The following is a 21,579-nucleotide window of genomic DNA, read 5'->3' as shown; positions in this document are numbered from 1 at the left end:
CCAAAATGTCTCCTGTCCATTCCCTCCACAAATGATGCTCGACCTATTGAGTTCCTCCAATACTTTGCAAAAGATTCGAGAATCTGCAGACTCTTGTGTTTTTGTGTTCTATAATAATGGACTTCAGAGATGGGACCAGTTGGGATACTTTAGGCTGGTGGCCATTTGGATGAATCAGAATTTTGGACTAGTGACAACTAGTCAGAATGGGTACAGTGGTGGTGCAGTGGTTAAATTATTGGTCTTGCAATACAGAGGTTCTGGACTAATTCAGAAACCTGACTACAAATTAAACTATGGCAGTTGTGGAATTTTACAGGTGACACAATGGCCAAGAATCTGAAGCAAGTGATTTTTTTTAATTTCAGTTTTGCAAAAGGAAGCAAACGTGATCTGATAAAGTCCCTCTCATGTTGCTGACTTTCTGCTTGCCGACACATACTGCGCACAACCCTCTCAACATCATCAGTCACTTCACCTGAAGACTCATATGTGCTCTCCACTGATGGCACAAACAACCCAAGGTGACATTATTATGCCAACTTCAGGCAAGTGTCAAACCTGGGCATGAATTTAAGTGAAAATTGCCTAAATGTCATTACATTGTGGTGTTAAGTTTGCCATCGGGTTTATAAACGGTAATGAAGCTCTCTGGCATTTCATATAAAAGATTAAGGGAGAGAATGAGAGGGAAGAAGGGACAGACAAGAAGTAAGAAAGAAGAGGGTGAGAGAGACAAGCAAAAGGACTGCAACAATGTCAGCAATACCAGAAACTGAATTTGTTTACATTTCTGCTTTGAGTGCCAAAATTTTCCATCTTATGTTTTTTGAAGTTCTTGACAGATTTTATGATCGTACTTACACATACAAGCTTCAAAATGTGATACGCTTCAGTGGAGTGTATGTAAAAACAATCATTTTCACATTAACTTTTATAAGATATTTTGGGTCGTTCTGACTTTTTAACATTGCCTTGCTCTGGAAAGTACTTAGATGAAGAGAAATCAAGAATTCTTTCCCAATGATTCTCTAAATTATTTTACATTTTGACTCCCATTACTTCCCTCAAAACTGCTGCTTATGCTTGTAACATAATTAGGTCTGGTAAAGCTAGCAAGAAACCACTTTTCAAAATATACTATTGTACTGTTATATGGTCATAGAGATATATAGCACAGAAACGGGCCCTTCAGCCCAACTTGTCCATGCCAACCAAGGTGCTTCCCCGAGCTGGCCACATTTGCCTGCATTTGGACCATCTATATACAAAAACTCTCATTTGTTTGTTCCTGAACTACAGCCAAAACGGTACACGATAGCGCAACAATTTTAGGCCCACCTTACTCACCGTCGTCCCTTTGGTGCTAATGGAAGAAATTTCATTGAAATCGGTGTTATATTTTTAAAGCTATTCACATTTTAAAGTTTAAATCTATCTCCTAGAGAGGAAGAGGGGAGGGAGGGAGGGGGTGGAGGAAGGGGAGGGGGAGGGAGGGAGGGGGAAAGAGGGGAGAGGGGGAGGAGATGGTGCTATACCAATGCAGGTTTGGGCCCAATGGGTCCACTTAGTCTAGTATCCCTTTAAAACTTTCCTATACATGAACCTGAACAAATGTCTTATAAGTGTTGCTATTGTACTCTCCTCTACCACATCTTCTTGCAGCTTGGTCCATACTAACCACCCTCTGTGTGAAAAACTTGCCTCTCAGGTCCCTCTTAAATCTCTCTCATCTCACCTTAAACCTATGCTCTCAAGTTTAAGACTCTTCACCCAAAGAAATAAGCATCCATCTTATGTCATGATTTTGTAAATCTTTACAAGGTCATCCTTCAGTCTCCTTTGCTCAGGGGAAAAACAAAGCCAGCCAATCCAGTCTCTTCAGTCTCTCATGTAGGCCCTGCACACCCAACAACATCCTTGTGAATCTACCCTGCACTCTCTCTAGCATAATTAAACCTTCCAACAGTACGGCGATCAGAACTGCACACTATATTCCACTTGTGGTCTCATCTATGACTTGTACAACTTTAACATGAAGTCCCAACTTTGTATAGTGTCCTGACCAATGAAGGGAAGCATGCCATATGTATTCTCTCACCACCTTGTCAACCTGTGTCGTCACATTCAGGAAACTAGTCTCTGTTCTATAATGCTTCACCAGAGCCCTGCCATTTACTGTGCAACTCCTGCCCTGGTTTAACATTGCATTATGTTGCACTTTTCCAAGTTAAATTCCATCTGTCATTTCACTTGCATCTCCTCCAACTTCACCTACTGTATCCTCTATTCCAGGTGTCAACTCCTGTGCATCGGCGAGACCAAGCACAGGCTTGGCGATTGTTTTGCTGAACACCTCTGCTCAGTCCGCCTTAACCTACCTGATCTCCTGGTTGCTCAGCACTTTAACTCCCCCTCCCATTCTGACCTTTCTGTCCTGGGCCTCCTCCATTGTCAGAGTGAGGCCCAGTGCAAATTGGAGAAAAAGCACCTCATATTTTGCTTGGGTAGCTTACACCCCAGCAGTATGAACATTGACTTCTCTAACTTCAAATAGTCCTTGCTTTTCCTCTCTCTCCATCCCCTCCCCCTTCCCAGTTCTCCCACCAGTCTTACTGTGTCCGACTACATTCTATCACTGTCACACCTACTCCCCTGACATCAGTCGAAAGAAGTGTCTCGACCCAAAACTTCACCCATTCCTTCTCTCCAGATATGCTGCCTGTCCCGCTGAGTTACACCAGCATTTTATGTCTACCTTCCATCTGTCATTCTTTGGCCTTGATCCTGTTGTAATCTTAAAGAACCTTCTTCATTCTCCATCACACCATCAGTTTTGGTGTCATCTGCAAACTTACCAGTCATTACTCGTCATACCACCTGCATTCACATGCAAATTGTTAATATATATGACAAACAACAGTGAATCTAGCATTAATCCCTCACAAGGTCCAGTATGGTAGGCTAGTCCAGAAGGTTCAATCATGTGGGATTTTGGCAGCAGAGGTCGGAGCATGGTAGAGAATTGTTTTTCAAATTGGAGGCCTGTGACCAGAGATGTAAAACTGAAAACCTAGCCAAGATCCATGTAGATAATGTCCACTGCCTTTGCTCTTGTCATCCTCATCACTTCTTCAAGTAACTCTGAACTCTGAGGTGAGAAGAAACTTTTTCACCCAGAGAGTTGTGAATTTGTGGAATTCTCTGCCACATGGGGCAGTGGAAGGCAAATCACTGGATGGATTTAAGAGAGAGTTAGATAGAGCTCTAGGGGCTAGTGGAATCAAGGGATATGGAGAGAAGGCAGGCACGGGTTATTGATTGTGGACGATCAGCCATGATCACAATGAATGGTGGTGCTGGCTCGAAGGGCCGAATGGTCTCCTCCTGCACCTATTTTCTATGTTTCTATGTCTATGTAACTCAAATTTGTGAGACAAAGTCATGCTGACTATCCCGAATCACTCATCATGACTGCCTTTCCCAATGCAGATAGATCAGTTCTCTCAAAAACTTCCCACCATTGACATTTGTGCACAGGCCTGCAAGTCCTTGGCTTGTCCTAGCAGTGCTTAACATAAGCCATCCCCCAGTTTCCCAGTACCTCTTCCTTTCTGAGGATGATACTAAAACCACTGGCAAAGCCACTGCAATTTCTTCCTTTGCTTCCCACAGCATCCGAGGATACATTTTTTTCAGGCCCCTTGGATTTATTCATTTTTGTACACCTCAACACCACCAGCAATTCCCCTTTCCTAATGTCAATATGTTTCACAACATTATTGTTCTCTTTCTCGAATTTCCTTGCTTCCACCACCTTCTCCATTGTAAATAAGGTGAAAATTAATTTAAAACCTTGCACATCTCTCATGGATCTATATTTAGATTAATCCTCAAGGAGGCCTACTCTCGCCCTAGTTTAACCTTTTGCTTTTAACATACTTATAGAAACTCTTTGGATTCCCTTTTACCTTACCTTACCTCATTGTCCTTTTAATTCATTGTCACAGACGGCTGTGTAGGCCAAGTCTTTGGATATTTTAAGAATGGAAATTGAGATGTTTGTGTTTAGTAAGTGTGTCAAAGGTTATGGGGAAAGGCAGGAGAACAGGATTGAGAGGAAACGATAGATCAGCCATAATTGAATGGCGGAGTAGACTCATTGGGCCAAATGGCCTAATTCTACTACTTTGACTTATGAACATAACTTACATTAGTGTACTCCTATATGCCTTAAACTACAAGAGATTTGCTTGATCCCAGCTGCCTATGCCTGACATATGCCTCTTTCATTTTCCTGACCAGAGCCTCAAAATCTTTCCTTAGTCAGTATTCCCTATTCTCGTCAACTTCGTCCTTCACTCTAACAGGACCTTATTAGTCCTGAACTCTCACTAACTCACTTTGAAAAGCCTTCCACTTGCCAGATGTCCCTTTACTTGTTTACAGCTTTTCCCAAGTACCTTTCTAATGCCATCAAAATCAGCCTTCTCCCATTTCATGACTTTAACATGTAAATCAGGACAGTAACAGGTAAATCAGGCCTTTCCCCTCCCATAACTATTTAAAAACTAATAGAATTATGGTCACTGGTCCAGAGGTGCTTTCCCACTGACATGTCAGCCACTTGCCAAGCCTAATTTCCGAATAGATAGTTGAGTGTTGCTCTCTCTCTCTCGTGTAGGGCACCTACATATTGCTTCAAAAACTTCCCTGGACACACTCGTCAAATTCTGTCCCATTCAAACCCTTAGCACTATGGCAGTTCCAGTCAATATTTGTGAAGATAAATTTACCAACGTGATACCAATTTACAAATTAGTGATGTTATCAAGCTGCTGTTTTGTGATCTTCAGCATTTTATCACCAGTGCTGAAGCTTGCATTTCTGTCATCCCTGTTATGTAGTACTGGAACATCCAAATAATTTACTATTAAGGAGAAAGACACAAAAATCTGGAGTAACTCAGTGGGACAGGCAGCATCTCTGGGGAGAAGGAATGGGTGATGTTTCGGATTGAGATCTTTATTATTAAATTTTTGTGCTGTTGTCTTCAATGTCCATCACCTCTAAAAAAGTTCCTGTTGCATTGCTATGTTTTAATGCTGATATGGCTAGTTTGTTAAATTAAGTGTTTATAATAATCATCAGTCATTCTGGCTTTCAGGACTTTTCACCCAATTCAAATTGACGTGTTTGACCTTCTACATTTTGATTTATAACTCTTTCCTCACTCAAAACAGATGGAGCATTGTCCCTGGGGGAAATGAGGACGGCAAATTCTTTTTTTCACCATCACTTGAAGTAAATGGAATCACAAATGCGTTTATGTAGTAAATTGCATGGAAGTTTATCTCACAGCCTTTTGCAAGGTTTTGCTGAAAGCATTTTGGCTGGCAACATTTGTCAGTGTAAAACAATTGTGGCTACACTGCGACAAAAATATTTTATTGCCTGCAAAGTGATGTGGTATGCCCTGAAGAGCTGAAAGAAGCCACATAAATGCAGGGCTGTTACTCGCCTTACTTATTAAAAGAGCTGGCTTCAGTGCCTACCAAAGACTGGCAATAAAACCCTTTTGCTTTACATTTTTAGTTTCTGTACAGATTATTTTTCCTTTCTCAAAGTCAGTTTTATTAAAATCCACTAAAATACCAATGTATTATATTCTCTCATGAAACCATTGATTGTATCCTAGCTTAATATCTCTTTCAAAGTTGTATACTGATGAATATCTCATCTTCAAAGTGACGGTGTTCAGATGCTAACCATAATATTCACAACCTTAAGTCTGCCATGTATAATACAATATTTTGTAGGTCAAGTAAAATAATGTGATCATCTGGAGCAATGAATGCCTCTATATCTGACTTTCATATTGAGCTGGATCCATTTAAAAAAGTGGCATAATTGCAGTTTATCAAGGACAAAATAAAATAAAACAGCATGACCACTAGAATACTGGACGGCACAGTGGCGCAGCAGTAGAGTTGCTGCATTACAGCCCAGAGACCTGGGTTTGATACTGATTATGGGTGCTGTCTGTATGGAGTTTGGACATTCTCCCCATGACCTGCTGTTAGTGTGCAGGGATTGCTAATCGACGCAGACTCGATGGGCTGAAGGGTCTGTTTCTGCTCTCTATCTCTAAACTAAAAAACTAAACTAGATCCAGAGACAGAGCTATGGCAGAAATTTTAATTGTTCCACTTATTTCTATTAAATAGGGGACACAAATTTGAGGACTGGACAATTTTTCAGAAATCACAAAGTCAATAATAGTATAAAACAATTTCTCTTTGTAGCCTGCTTTAAATCTAGAAACATAGAAAATAGGTGCTGGAGGAGGCCATTTGGCCCTTCGAGCCAGCACCGCCATTCATTGTGATCATGGCAGATCATCCACAATCCGTAACCGGTGCCTGCTTTCTCCCCATATCCCTTGATTCCACTAGCCCCTAGAACTCTATCGAACTCTCTTTTAAATTCATCCAGTGAATTGGCCTCCACTGTCTTCTGTGGAAAAGAATTCCACAAATTCACAACTCCCTGGGTGAAAAAGTTTCTTCTCACCTCAGTTTTAAATGGCCTCCCCTTTATTCTTAGAATCTGTCCCCTGGTTCTGGACTCCCCCAATATTAGTAACATTTTTTCCTGCATCTAGCTTGTCCAGTCCTTTTATAATTTTAGATGTTTCTATAAGATCCCCTCTCATCCTTCTAAACTCCAGTGAGTACAAACCCAGTCTTTCCAACCTTTCCTCATTTGACAGTCCGTCCATCCCAGGGATTAGCCTCAATAGCAAGGACGTCCTTCCTCAAATTAGACCAAAACTGCACACAATACTCCAGATGTCGTCTCACCAGGGCCCTATACAACTGCAGAAGGACCTCTTTGCTCCTATACTCAAATCCCATTGTTATGAAGGCCAACATGCCATTAGCTTTCTTCACTGCCTGCTGTACCTGCACGCTTACTTTCAGTGACTGGTGTACAAGGACACCCAGGTCTCGTTGCACTTCCCGTTTACCTAACCTGACACCATTGCGATTATAATCTGCCTCCTTGTTATTGCCACCAAAGTGGATAACCTCACATTTATCTACATTTTACTGCATCTGCCATGCATCTGCCCACTCACTCAACCAGTCGTCACCCGGTCACCAAGTCAACCTGCAACCTCCTAACATCCTCTTCGCAGTTCACACTGCCACCCAGCTTTGTGTCATCCGCAAACTTGCTAGTGTTACTTCTAATTCCATCATCCAAATCATTAATATATATTGTAAATAGTTGCAGCCCCAGCACCGAGCCTTGCGGCACTCCACTCGCCACTGCCTGCCATTCTGAAAAGGACCCGTTTATTTCTACTCTTTGCTTCCTATATGCCATCCAATTCTCTATCCATGTCAATACCCTACCCCCAATACCACGTGCTCTAATTTTGCTCACCAATCTCCCGTGTGGGACCTTATCAAAAGCTTTCTGAAAGTCTAGATATACTATGTCCACTGGCTCTCCTTCATCCATTTTACTTGTCACATCAAAAAATTCCAGAAGATTAGTCGAGCAGGATTTCCCCTTCATAAATCCATGCTGACTTGGACCAAATCTACTCTGTCTTCTATTCCAGAAAAAGGGATCAGAGCCAGGGCTTCGGAGAGAGAGCTGGAAGAGGGAACGTTTGGGTTTGGGTGTCGCAAGGTGACTAGTTTCTCTAACATAGGGCAGAACGAGCCTTAAGCAAGGTGTCATATTATCTATTAAAGCTTTCCATTTATATTATAATAAAGGAACATATAGTAGCTATGTTAACAAAGCAGGATTATTAATCTGCTGGTGATCAAGAAAGAAAAATAAAGTGTAATATTATACTTTTAATTCAACAGTTGTTGGCAAGGGTGTCACACTATTAATAATTCTATCAGCAACTAACACGGAGCAAACTTGTCATGATCATCCTAATCACAATATTAGTCGGTCGGCACAGTGGCACAAAGATAGAGTTGCTGCCTTTCAGTGCTAGAGACCTTGGTTCAATCCTGACTAACCAGTGCTATGAAGTATTTACGTTCTCCCTGTGACTGCGTGGGTTTTCTCCGGGTACTCCGGTTTCCTCCCATATCCTAAAGATGTATAGGTTTATTCAGTAGTTTAATTGGCTTCGGTAAGTTGTAAAAATTGTCCCGAGCGTGTGTAGGTTAGTGTAAGGGTCGGCTGATCGGCTCGGACTCGGTGGGCCAAAGGGCCTGTTTTTGCGCTGTATCTTTAAAGTCTAGAGGATACATTACGGCATGAACATAGTAAGATCTGTTGTTTTTCTTGCTCGTGTTTCCTTGTTTCCCCAATCTTACTAAAATTCCAGCTTATTTTAATATTTTTAAGTTTTCATTTGAAAGTCTTAATCAGATTTCCATTATTTTCAGTTTTCATAATTTTCTAATGGCCTTTGCATTAATCGTCTTGATCTTTTGAAAGATGCATCTATATTTGTTTATTCAAAACTATTTCTTTTTTTTGTTTCTTACATAGCTTTATCTGTTTTTTCATGAACTTGGTCAACAATTTCAAAATAATGAATAAACTAGAAATAATAGAAAGTTATTGGGAGGAAAATTCACTCCTCCTCTGCTTTTATACCTTCCTTCTGGCAGTTGATCACTTCCACTAGAATAATTTAGGAATCATTTACATTTGACAAGAAGCAATTCCAAAAAGAAATTTTGATACATGGTTATGTTAAAATATATTACAAGATACACTCTTAAATACACAGAGACTAATCTTATTTTATTTTGTCTTTAGCGTCAACAGGACAAATAAAATTCTGAATATAAACTACATTGTTTTGCTGGGGAATAGACTACACTGTTATTAACATGATTTCTTCCACAGATTCTGAACAGTCCAAATGATTGGAGACAGTGGCAATAAATAGGCTCAATCAGTACTGTAAGTGAAATGGCTTGATTCCTCCAACTATTCATGAGCTACTTTGTCAGTGTCAATTTTTAACACATTTTTTGTCACATAAAATGGAATGAAATATTTGACTGACGGACTGAGGAGGATTTACTGTAAATTCATTGCATTTCTATTAAGTGCAAAGGTTCGGCGACACATTGCAACAGTCTACATACACTTGACAATTCTAGAAATCTATTCTCAGTGCAACAATTCAACTTGTTTTTCTCAGGTCTTAAGATTAATAGATTACTATTTTCCAATGAAAGCAAAAGATATATTTAGTAGAAATTTACAACACAGCATCATTTCTGGTAACTATCCCAGAATTGATTTACAAAAATATGCATAAAACTGAAGTGATTAGCACAACAGAAAAATATAAGCTAGTGAGAATTTGGCAGGTTAATATAAATTGTATTATTTGTGTAAAGTTAACCACCAACATATGTGACAAAAACATGAAAATGGGCTGCTTGTAAGTGGAAGTTCTGGATTATGTGAAATTGAAGGAAGTTGATGATAATGTTAGATCTTGACCAGTGGAGATATTGGTTGTTCCTTGACTCCATGGTACTCCAGTTCAATACAGTGTTCACAGTAGAGTTAAGTGTTGTGGACTATAGTGTAGAATCTCAAAAAAATTATACAAACTGCTACTTACTCCACCACATTTGTAAGCAGGCTTTGAGGCTTCAAATCTCTGGGGTCAGTACATCACTCTTCAGCTGATCAGATGGGTCACTTCTAAGCTGGTGTTTCCTTATTATTGTTCTATTCTTCTGTGTGCTGTCTTGTGAATCACTGTAAAACAAAGGGAAATATGATATTATCTATGAAATCTGAGAAAAGACTCAGATTTTCAGGCCCCTTGCATTTATATCTACAATACCACCCACTTTAGTGTTATCTGCAAACTTGTTAATCATGCCATGTACATTCTCATTCAAACCGTTGTTACAGATGACAAACAGCTATGGGCCCAGCACTGAACCCTGAGGCACACCACTAGTCACAGGAATGATCAGAAACTAGATCAGATGGAGCCCAGGGTAAACTAGAGAATTGAATACAAAATTGTCTTTGTAGTAGAGGCCAGAGCATGGTCGTGGAGGACTGTTTTACATATGATCAGTGGTAATCACACTGGAGTTTAGAAGGTGGAGGTTGATAGTGTTAAGATTATGAGAACCATTGGTAGGGTCCATAGATTATTTCCCCCAGGGTATGGGATGTCTGAGACACGAGGGCACAGATTTAAGGAGAGGGGAGGGGATATATTAGGGATAAGTTTTTCCTCACAGAGTGGTGGTTATATGGAATGAGCTGCCAGAGGAGGTGGTAGAGGCAGAAAAAATTACAATGTTTAAAAGACATTTGAATAGGTACAGTGTTTTAAGGAACTGCAGATGCTGGTTTACACTGAAAATAGACACAAAATGCTAGTAACTCAGTGGGAAAGACAGCATCTCTGGAGAGAAGGAATGGGTGATGTTTCGGGTCGAGACCCTTCTTCAGACTGAAAGTCAGGGGAAAGGGGAACGAGAGATATAGACAACGATGTAGAGAGATATAGAACAAATGAATTAAATATATCAAAAAACTAACATTGATAAAGGAAACAGGTCATTGTTAGCTGTAGCTAGGTGAGAATGAAAACTTGGGTGGGGGAGGGGTGGAGAGAGAGGGAATGCCGGGGCCACTTGAAGTTAGAGAAATCAATGTTCATATCCTTGGGTTGTAAGCTGCCCAAGCGAAATATGAGATGCTGTCCTCCAATTTGCATTTAGCCTCACTCTGACAATGGAGGAGGCCTAGGACAGAAAGGTCAGTGTGGGAATGGGAAGGGGAATTAAAGTGTTTAGCAACCGGGAGGTCAAGTAGGTCAAGGTGGACTGAGCGAAGGTGTTCAGTGAAACGATTGCCCAGTTTACGTTTTGTCTCGCCGATATACAAGTGTCCGCATCTTGAACAACGGCTACAGTAGATGAGGTTGGAGGAAGTGCAAGTGAACCTCTGCCCAACCTGAAAGGACTGTCGGGGTCCATGGACAGAGTAGAGGAAGGAAGTATAGGGACAGGTGTTATATCTCCTGCGGTTGCAGGAGAAGGTACCTGGGGAGGGGGTGGTTTGGGTGGGAAGGGATGAGTTAACCAGGGAGTTACGGAGGGAACAGTCTCTGTGGAAGGTGGAAAGGAGTGGAGATGGGAAGATGCCAAGTCAATCTAGAGCAATAAAAGACATAAATCATCCAGAGGGTGACTACTCTACTATGATTATACAGGATCTCATCATTCGTTCCCATATGTATTAGCTAGCATAAACTAAGTGGCGCAATTCATTGTTTGTAACATTTTAGATATCTTTGTTGAATTCAATATTTTCTTAATTTCTTTCATCACACTTAACTAACAATAAGCGATTAGATTGGTTTTCGGATGTGTGGCATTCCTACATTACAATTCTTTTGACTTAATAAATCAAAGCTATAAACTTCATGATATACTCAATATTTCCATTGCAATAAGTAACCTGATCTCATCTGTTGGGCATTTATGGATGCAGGGCTGCAGCAACTGCTGTTTCACAACTAGCATATGGGAAAACATTCAAGAGCTAAATGTCAATGTCAAATTCTGTTAGTTATGAGGGAGCTTGCGGAGACTGTATAATTTTGCTGCTACTCTCCCCCACCCCTCCCCCTTCCTCCTTCCCCCTTGAAAGAATGTATATTGTGATATTTGGTCCATGGTTGGACTGTGGTGGCATGGTTTATTTACAGAGAAGATGTGCACAACAATCTATTGATATTCCAAAGCAGTTGATGACAGATCATTGACAGAAAGGAATGTAAAGCTAGGAAGTGCAATGTTTGTGTTTGAATCAGATATTTGTTTGGGATATCTATAAGTTCTTGGATCAAGTTGCAATTGTTTCAATTATTTTTTTGTGGAACAATTGCTCTTAAGATAAATTATGGATTCTGATCAGCACAGCATGTTGCATGAGAATGGACAATTTTGATGCAGTATATTCAGCAAAGGTCAGGCTTGGTGCTTACCCATACTAGAGCTGATAGCCAAGAAAATCAATATTACATTGAATTACTTTGAAAATACGTTGACAATTTATTTTTTACTGTCCATGTGGATCTCTTTGCATTCTACAAGTAATCTTTGCATTCTACATCACTGCTATAACACGTGTTTTCACAACACTGATTGGATATGATGCAATTGATGAATCAGTGAACTCAATTTGTATTGTACAAACTAAATCGGTTTCAGCACAATTGTTTTTGAAATTGACTAGCTGAAAAAACCCCGCTGAAAAACAGGTAATAAAATGTGTTCATGTAACTTCCCTGCAGTAATCAGACATTGTTGTCTCTTGAGAATATACCTGGTACTTTCACCAACAGTGGGTAATGATATAAACAAGCAATTAGTTAGATAGAGCTCTAGGGACTAGTGGATTCAAGGGATATGGGGAGAAGGCAGGCACGGGTTATTGATTGGGAACGATCAGCCATGATCACAATGCACGGTGGTGCTGGCTCGAAGGGCCGAATGGCCTCCTCCATAGAAACATTTTCTATGTTTCTATGTTTCTAATCACTTCTATTGACATGTGCAATGATACCTTATTAAACAATGTAACATACAGCCTTCAGCATTTTAGCTTGCAGTAACAAAATTAAACACACCTATTAAAAAGACCCCTACTTTAGAAAATTACACAGGAAAAATCTCTAGCCCCTAACTTTATTTTCCCGTTGCCACAACTGTTTTAAAAAAAATAAAAAGTGATTTTCTATGACAAAGTTTATTAGAAACAATGAAATTGCATTATAGCTGAACTACACATACCAGTTGATTGCCATTGAGCCTCCCTCTCTATATCTTCCCTCTCCTCCCCCACCCCCCTTCCCCCCACATCATGTCCAGTTTCCGCTTGTAAATATGTAAATCATCTGCCGCAACCACTTCCTGTGACTGAGAGTTTCACAATCTAAGACTCTGCTGAATTTTTCCCTTGAAATTTATCAGTAACTATCTATATTTATTCCCTTTAGTTTGGATTTTCTGACATGTGGAAACATTCTTTCCACGTCTCATGTCATATTTTTAAAGTGCTCTAATGAGTGAATTCAGGGGTCATTTTTAAGGAGAGAAACCACATCTGTAATGTAATCTCTCTTAGACAATCCTCATAAATCTCCTTTACCTTGTTCAGTCTTCGCTGTGCATTTCAAAATTCTGCAATCAAATCTGTGTGGTTTATCTGGCCTGACTGAGCCCTATACAAGTTTAACATCTGTGCTTTTGAATTCAATGCCCCGAGAAGTAAATCCCAACAATTCTTTTAATATTTTCAATTTGCTTTGACGACTCCAAATCTGGGTCATATTTGTGATAGGAAAAAACCATGTCCATTGGGTTAAGGAGGTAGATAGAGAGTGATTACAATTCTTTATCAGTGTTAAGTGTTACTAAAAGCATGGCTGTGGGTTAGGTTGTATTACTGGAAAAAGAGAATCTGTGTTAATAACACAGGTGGGCGAGTTACAACTAAAAATAGCCACACGCAGAAAATTCACGCAGAAAACCAATCATCTGGAGTTGAATTATTTTACATTAGTAAAACAGGATTCCATAGAGAGAATTCAGGTGTGATGGACAACTAACTGTGGTAGACAGATTGATTAGTAGGACTAGATGTTACAATCCCTAAGGTTTGCACTACAATTGACTGGTGTTGTTCTTGGGGGTGACCACTAGGTGATGTTGCTACCATTCAGACACATCTTCAGTTGTGTACCTCAACGTCACTGGGTGTTTCGGCCTTTTATCACAAGACACCCTCAGTCAAGGCAGGCCCACCGCAGGGTGATCAGACCTGGGTGTGTGTCTTATGGTTATAGCCTCTAGATGGTCACGTGGCAGCCCAGACAGTATCTTTTCTTTTCAGCCACAGCCAGTGACTGCTCCATTCGGCGGCATTTGCAAGTTCTTTGATTGCCCTCCTTTGCGCCTGCCCTCTGACTCCAACTTCCCTCAGGAGCCTTGCAGTGGAACTGGCTACAAAGACCCTGCACCCCACCTCCACTGGACGCACTCTTACACTCCAACCTCGCTCCTCTGCCTCTACTGCAAGGTTGAAATATCTCAGCCTTTTCCTTTCAAATGCCTCGTCCACAGCCTCCTCCCAGGGCACCGTCAGCTCAATGATGTAAACACGCCGACAGGAGTTGGACCAGAGGACCAGGTCTGGTCGCAGGTTGGTAGCTGCGATTTCAACTGGGAAGGAAAGCCTCTGGCCTAGGTCAACCCGCATTTCCCAGTCTCTGGCTGCGCTCAGTGGGCATGAGTTGAGAGGCGAGGTGGTAGTCTTCCGTTTCTCTCCTTCCCGGATGAACGATGGGATTTGCAGGAATGTTAGCTGGGTATTGATAGGCATGGCGTTGGTGGTAACTCTCTTGCACTCGAGTGCAGCTGCCAAACACCTCAGCACCTGGTTGTGTCGCCAGGTGTATCTGCCTTGTGTTAGGCTGGTCTTACAACCGACCAGGATGTGCTTGAGGTTTGCTGGAACTGCACACAGGGGGCAGGCTGGATCCTCTCCCAGCCAAAGATTTAGGTTTGTGGGAGAGGGAAGGACATCATATGTGGCTTTGATAATAAAGCTCAAAATACTTGACTCCATGTTCCACAGCTCACTCCATGTGAACTTCCTCCTCTCAATGCCATCCCACCTCATCCAGCGGCCTTGCTTGGCTTGAGATATAGCTTTGGCACACCTGGCTGCTTCTTCTTGGCGGCGCACCTCCTCCACCACCAGGTGCTGGAGTAGCCTTTTGCCAGGTAGGTTTCATTGCTCCTAGGCCAAAGCCCCCTCGGCCTTGTTGGACATGGCCCACTATGTCCCGGTGTCGGAGGGCAGATTTTGCATCCTGTACCACTGCTGCTGGAGTCCATTTCCTCCCTGTTGCTAGGGTTGGAGCGACACCTCTAACTATTGGGTCCCGGGATTCTGTTAGTGTCATGTCCAGCCTTGCTTTGGTGCATTTGAATTCCTCCACCAGGCTTGAGACTGGCAGTGAGAGGGCTCCATTCCCATAGAGTCCTATGCTGCTAAGGCATCTCGGTAGCCCAAGCCACTTCCTCACTTGTGAGTTCACAAGTCTCTCCAGCTGGTTGATATGGGATAAAGTGACCTCGTAGATGGTAATTGGCCACATGAGTCGGGGCAGCAGACCGAATTGAAGGCACCAAAGCTTCAGCTTCCCTGGGAGAGCAGTGTTGTTGATTTGCTTGAGGCCACTGATTGTACCCTGCCTGAGTTGTTCCACCTGCTCTGCGTCCTTGAGGTGAGCGGTGTACCATCGCCCGAGGCTTTTGACAGGCTTCTCCAGGACAGTTGGTATTGTCTCGTTGCTGATGTGGAACCTTTCGTCAGTCAGCCGTCCTTTGACGATGGAAATACTGCAGGATTTGCTGGGTTTAATCTCCATCCGTGCCCATTTGATGTTTTCCTGGAGTTTATCCAGCAGGCGTTTGGTGCATGCTTTTGTTGTTGTTATAGTGGTCATGTCATCCATGTACGTCATTTACCTAAAACATTGACTAATTCTCTCTCTGGAGATGCTGCCCAACTTGCTGAATATCTGTGGCGCTTTCATTTTTATTTCAGATTTACATAATCTGCAGCTTTTTGTGCTTCTATGTTGTTATTGCCAAGTATTAATAACATTTATTGTTGGATTAAAAAAAATTATATTGAGCTATTTAGCCATGCCCAAATTAATGCAAATTATGAATAATTATCACATCAGCCACAATACTGAACTACTTGGAAAACTATCTTGTATCCTGTCATTTTGAATAATTACATTGATCTCCTAATCCAGGCTTTCTAGTCAGATTGCTATCCATCCCCTGTGTTCACATTTCCTAACTATCATCATGAACCTCCAAAGTGGCCCTTTAACGAAAGCTTTTTGGACATCTGAGAAAATGCACTGCCCTCAATTATTATTTCTAATATACTTTCAAAACACATCCAAAAGCTTTATGAAGCATAAAAATCTTTGAGAATCCATGCTAACAATTTTCTTAAGTGTTTTATAGATTATCATTTCTTATAGAGTTTTGGTTATTGATTTTTCATTCCCTAATTGCTTGAAATCCTTTTCTTCTCCCGGGCCTCCAGCATTACATATCTGCCATTGAACCTAGGTGAAAATAGTGCATTTGCTATCCTTGTCATTGTGTCAAATGAAATGAGTGAGTATATTTCATCTAGAATAAAGTTTTTTAAATTCTTTTAAGTTTTACTATTTTGTCAACTCCTTTCATCACTATTTCATTCTCTAGTCATGTGTTGGGGAACAACTAAAGCAAGTGTGTGTATACCTGAAATGCCATATCACGGCATATAATTCTCTGTATCCGTCCACAGACATCACGGCTTTCATTCAATGAGCAGAGGTGATCAAAATCTTTGTTTAGTTGCCCACAGAACATCACTGGCAAGGCCAGCATTTATTGTCTAAAACCAATTGCCCCAGGGCCATTTTGAGGGTGGGTCTTGTGTATAGTCCAGAGAAGGTGTGCAAATCACACTTCATGAAGGACTTTTATCAAGTGGGCACATTAATCACAATCCAATTATTCATAATCCACTTAGGATGTTACAATTATAATTTCAGATTTTTATTAAATTTGTTGATTTTAAATTCTCCAGTTGCCACAGTGCGATTGAAAATTCACAACAAAGGGGGATTAAAAATTCATCATTAGTCCAGCCCTCTGGATATTGAAGTAATATCTACTATGCCACTGTGAACAAATACAGTTTCAGAATGCACTTATTATTTTTTTAACATACTATAATTGAGTGGCAGGTATAGAATCTCGGTTACAAAGCCCATTTGCCCTCCTCTGTGAGATGCATAAAAATAGGGTAAGACGAGGGAATCCATCCAGGGTTGCATGCAGTGCATTAGGAAGCATCTCAAGTTATCTTTGGTCGTTAGCACTGGAACTGAAGTGCAATATGTTAATTTCACTTTGCAAAACACTTTCAAATGACAATATTCTGCAAAGCATCACCCGTAAGGGTGCAATGGGGCTGCTAATACAAGACAAAAAGATTACTCATGCTATGAGAGCATTTCTCAGTAAAGATGTGATCAAACTGATCAAACCAATTTCACCACATTTTTTTGAACAAAGTATTAAAGAAAGAATATTTTGATATTGCTCCCAGATGAGTTGCTAGTAATTGGGATTCCTAAATATTTATGATGCAGCAAGCAGCCTTTCCTCAAAGCAGTAAAACCAACATGGAACAATTCAAATTTAGATTTATATAAAGCCATTGATGTAAAGTCCCAAAGCACTTCACAAAAATCTGAAGAAAATGAATGCTGTGCCAAAGAGATTAGGAACCTACAAAGCTTGGTGAAAGGTCAAGAAAGGACTTAAAGACATTGACAGGGATTTGGAGCAGTGATAAAAAAAATGTTTCACCGAGCATTGGGAGGAGGTGGAATGTATTATGTGAGTTATTGACTGAAGCAAAGACCATGTCAATATTTTAGAATAGGTTAGATAGATGGTTAATAGAAGAGGGTTTAGTGAGAGAAAACCAGAACTGCAGCTCATAGGGAGAGTAAACAACAGCTTACTTGTAGTTACAATGCAATTCTAAACAAATTCCACTGTTATCTTGAAACGTCAAGATCGTTCCACGATATGTGTCCACTCATCTCTCTCTACGTTTTGTAATCCTACCGACTTGAGATTACTTCATTCTCCATGCCACGATAACCTACCCAATCACTCAAATCTCAATTATTTTGAATTATCTTCTATTTTTGACGTTTTATTCCAAAGCACTGGCTTTTTTTCTGCATTATTGCATAACATTGGCTTGGAACGTTTGCTGTTCTTATTTTATCTGTCCTCCACCTTGCGGTGAGGCAAGAATATAAAAGCATTCCCCTGGTTCCCAAACTCAGCCGTCATTTTGACACAAAATCATCTGTGAAATTCTGCCCATGCTCATTTGTGCATTCCATGAGATTTTTTGTTAATTGAGAAGCTTTGTTTCAGCATCTCCCAGGACACATAATTAAATATGATAGTGTAAGAAAATAACTGCAGATGCTGGTACAAATCAAAGGTATTTATTTCACAAAATGCTGGAGTAACTCAGCAGGTCAGGCAGCATCTCAGGAGAGAAGGAATGGGTGACATTTCGGGTCGAGACCCTTTTTCAGACTGATGTCAGGGGGGCGGGACAATGGAAGGATATAGGTGGAGACAGGAAAATAGAGGGAGAATTGGGAAGGGGAGGGGAAGAGAGGGACAGAGGAACTATCTAAAGTTGGAGAAGTCAATGTTCATACCGCTGGGCTGCAAGCTGCCCAAGCGAAATATGAGGTGCTGTTCCTCCAATTTCCGGTGGGCCTCACTATGGCACTGGAGGAGGCCCATGACAGAAAGGTCAGACTGGGAGTCGGAGGGGGAGTTGAAGTGCTCAGCCACCGAGAGATCAGGTTGGTTAAGGCAGACTGAGCGAAGATGTTGAGCGAAACGATCGCCGAGCCTGCATTTGGTTTCGCCGATGTAAAGAAGTTGACATCTAGAGCAGTGGATACAATAGATAAGGTTGGAGGAGGTGCAGGTGAACCTCTGTCTCACCTGGAAAGACTGTTTGAGTCCTTGGATGGAATTGAAGGGGGAGGTAAAGGGACAGGTGTTGCATCTCCTGCGGTTGCAGGGGAAAGTGCCCGGGGATGGGGTGGTTTGGGTAGGAAGGGACGAGTGGACCAGGGAGTTACGGAGGGAGCGGTCTCTGCGGAATGCAGAAAGGGAAGGGGATGGGAAGATGTGGCCAGTAGTGGGGTCCCGTTGTAGGTGAAGGAAATGTTGGAGGATGATTTGTTGGATACGCTGGCTGATGGGGTGGAAAGTGGAAGGTGGATAGTTCCTCTGTCCCTCTCTTCCCCCCCCCCCCTTCCCAGTTCTCCCTCTATCTGCCTGTCTCCACCTATATCCTTCCTTTGTCCCACCCCCCTGACATCAGTCTGAAGAAGGGTCTCGATTCAAAATATCACCCATTCCTTCTCTCCTGAGATGCTGCCTGACCTGCTGATTTACTCCAGCATTTTGTGAAATAATTAAATATGATAACTTCCAACTACTCACTTGAAATAAAAGGAACATTTGTGAAGTTATCTTTGCATTACGTTTCTTTCAGGAGGACAATTATGGTCTGAGCTCGATGATCGCAAATAGTTTTGATAATACGTTCATCCAGGCCATTATTATCCTTTTGCAATAGATCTGACAGTTCAGAGTATTCACTTATGTTAAAACAATTGTAATGGCAGTTTCTATACCTTCTCAAAGTCCAACTTTGATAGCCATTATTGCTTGGGGATGTGGAGGTATAGCTTACGCACACACGGCACTCTGAGATACAAAAAATGAATCTTCCAAACACTGTTTCTTGATTAATTGGTCTTTATTAAAGTAGCACAAATCAAAAGAGTAATTCATACCTTTTCGTTCTTATCACCTGTTTCTTCTTCAAACAATACAGTCGAGACCGTGTAGTCGTTACTGTGTGGTCGTATGGTCGTGGTAAAAAACTGTATTCTCTCCATCCTCCGAGACTAAACTGACCCCCAATCTCTGTGGCTATGCTAGCATCCTCAGATGTAGACACTCCCCATTACATATCAAATCACACCCGCAAGCATGCAAAAAAGACAGAAACTAGAAATATTAAACATGGCCATAATATAACAACAGTAACTAATTTAAGCGTAAATGGCTCCTACAACAATCGTAGCTTGGAAGTCAATAATCCTGTGTACTAACAAATATATCATTAATGGCTGCCCATTCAACTATCTGGAAAACATCAAAGGCTTGATAAGTAGCATCATAATACAATGGATATATTTTCTTCTAATAGTTTTTCTTACTTATTGATTTTTGACATGTATTCACAATTATGCCAAATTGTGAAATGTAAGTGTGCTCTTAATTGACGCCATGCAGTATAAATCTCTGGGCTGAAGATAACATAATTAACTATCATACATTCCCTCTGATATTGGCATTTCTCAAGCTTTCCATTTTTTTCCAAGAAAACATGCACAATTTGTTGGTTAATTGCTCACTGAACTCTTTATGTTGTCACTACAAACCATTTCTAGGTGGTTTAGGTAAACAGTTTTATTTTCATATAATTAGATTACTTGCGTGTATCTGTTCGGGCAGTTATCCAAAGTCTGGTCACTATTCGCTAGTTTTTATCCTTTCTCTCTGAAAGCTTTGTATCATTTTATAAGGAACAGGGTTCTTAGCACTGGAACTGAAGATCACCATTTTAATTTCACTCTGCAAAACACATTCTAATGATAATATTCTGCACAGCAAGACATTTAAGGGTGCAATGTGGTTGCCAATAGGATTCAAAAAGATTACTCATGCTATGGGAGCATTTCTCAGTAAAGGTGGGATCAAACTGATCAAACCAGTCTCACGACTTTTTTTGATCAAAGTATTAAAGAAAGAATATTTTGAATTTGCTCCCAGACGAGCTGCTGGCAATTGGGATTCCTAAATATTTTTGATGCAGCACTGGCAGCCTTTCCACAAAGCAGTAAATCCAACCTGGAACAATGGAAATTTAAATTTATATGAGCCCATTGATGTAAAGTCCCAAAGTGATGGAAATACGAACACACTCACAAATACTGGGGTACAGCTCAGAATTTCTTTGCTTGCCCACCCAAATTTCAGTTAAAGGGATGTAGGATGCCTTCATTTCACTCAAAGAGGTTCTTGAAGTTCCTTATGAGGAATGTGGTCAGTATCCCACCATGGAGCCACAAGGCACCGGTTGTATTAGATGCCAGTTTTGGAAACCAGGAGATCTTGATATTGGTTTATTATTATCATATGCACCGAGATACAGTGAAAAGCATTGTTTTGGGGGCAACCTGAGAAAATCATACCTTATCTGATTACAATCAAACCTTGCCCAAGTACAGCAAATAATGCAAAAAGAGGAAGGAAAATAGCAGAATATGGTGCTACATCTACAAAGAAAGTGCAAGGATCACGTTCTCAAAACCTGCATAGACCAACTGGCTGGAGTTTTTGCAGATGTCTTCAACCTCTTATTACTGATTCTGAACTTCCCACCTGCTTTAAAAGGTCATCAATAATACCGGTGCACAATAAGAGTAAGGTGACATGCCTCAATGGCTCCAGGTGGCACTAATGTCCATGGTGAAGTGCTTTGAGAGATTAATTATGGTACATATCAACTCCAACCTTAGTAAGAACCTGGACCAACTCTAATTTTCCTACCACCACAACAGACCAATCTCGCTGGCTCTCCACTCCGCAATTGACCACTTGCACAATAAAACACAAACGTCAGACTGTTGTTCATAGACTACAGCTCGGCATTCAACACCATCATCCCCTCCAAAAATATCACCAAACTCAGGGAACTTGGTCTCTGCATATCCCTTTGCAAATGGATCTTGGACTTCCTTATCAACAGAAAACAATCGGTTCGAGT

The 21,579-nt window shown here is 41.0% G+C and overlaps 1 long non-coding RNA gene across 1 annotated transcript in view; it reads right to left on the bottom strand.

Moving 5' to 3' along the window:
- Positions 1 to 21,579, bottom strand: part of LOC144593645 (uncharacterized) — an 80,116-nt gene that overhangs the window by 46,743 nt on the left and 11,794 nt on the right. Inside the window, exon 2 of the long non-coding RNA XR_013547274.1 lies at positions 9,629 to 9,768. This is a non-coding gene — a long non-coding RNA (uncharacterized LOC144593645). The remainder of the gene's footprint in view (positions 1 to 9,628; positions 9,769 to 21,579) is intronic.

The sequence above is a fragment of the Rhinoraja longicauda genome, chromosome 5, assembly GCF_053455715.1.
Source record: "Rhinoraja longicauda isolate Sanriku21f chromosome 5, sRhiLon1.1, whole genome shotgun sequence".
Classification (NCBI taxonomy): domain Eukaryota; kingdom Metazoa; phylum Chordata; class Chondrichthyes; order Rajiformes; family Arhynchobatidae; genus Rhinoraja; species Rhinoraja longicauda.
This window is presented reverse-complemented; position numbering and strand designations above follow the sequence as displayed.